This window comes from Silene latifolia, chromosome 6 (assembly GCF_048544455.1).
Source record: "Silene latifolia isolate original U9 population chromosome 6, ASM4854445v1, whole genome shotgun sequence".
Lineage (NCBI taxonomy): Eukaryota > Viridiplantae > Streptophyta > Magnoliopsida > Caryophyllales > Caryophyllaceae > Silene > Silene latifolia.
In genome coordinates, this window is record NC_133531.1 from 76,456,202 (window position 1) to 76,456,719 (window position 518).

The 518-nt window shown below is 42.1% G+C and overlaps 1 non-coding gene across 1 annotated transcript; it reads left to right on the forward strand.

The window, feature by feature from the left end:
* The first annotated feature begins 209 nt into the window (after positions 1-209).
* LOC141589323 (small nucleolar RNA R71) lies at positions 210-316 on the forward strand. Its single transcript, XR_012520267.1, has one exon. It is a non-coding gene; the product is annotated as a small nucleolar RNA R71 (small nucleolar RNA).
* The last annotated feature ends 202 nt before the right edge of the window (positions 317-518 follow it).

Genomic DNA, 518 nt, shown 5'->3' on the forward strand with positions numbered 1-518 from the left:
GAGTAACGGAGTCCACTTCATGCTTTCCTCCTCTAGTAGCCTTGCGAGGTCTACTATATTGTGAGTTATGGACCGCCATTTCCTCAATTTTGTTCCAAGTTTGATTGTCATCAACTTCGGTGAACATTCCATTTGATCCCATGTTGAGAATGTTCCTTAAATCTTCATAAAGACCGTTCCAAAGTTGTTGTACCAAGAACCACTCGCTAAGTCCATGGTGAGGACATGAGCGACAAATTCCTTTGAACCGCTCCCAAGCTTCATACAAAGATTCTTCATCCCTTTGCTTAAAACCCATAATTTGAGCCCTTAGCATGTTAGTCTTTTCCGGTGGATAGAACTTTTTGTAGAAAGCTAGAGCCAACTTCTTCCAAGAATCAATTCCGAGAGTAGCCTTATCCAGGCCTTTCAACCATTGTTTCGCGGTGCCAATTAGAGAAAAAGGAAATGAGACCCATCGAATTTGGTCTTGAGTTACACCGGTTTGAGAAATCGCATCACAATAGTCACAAAAGGTC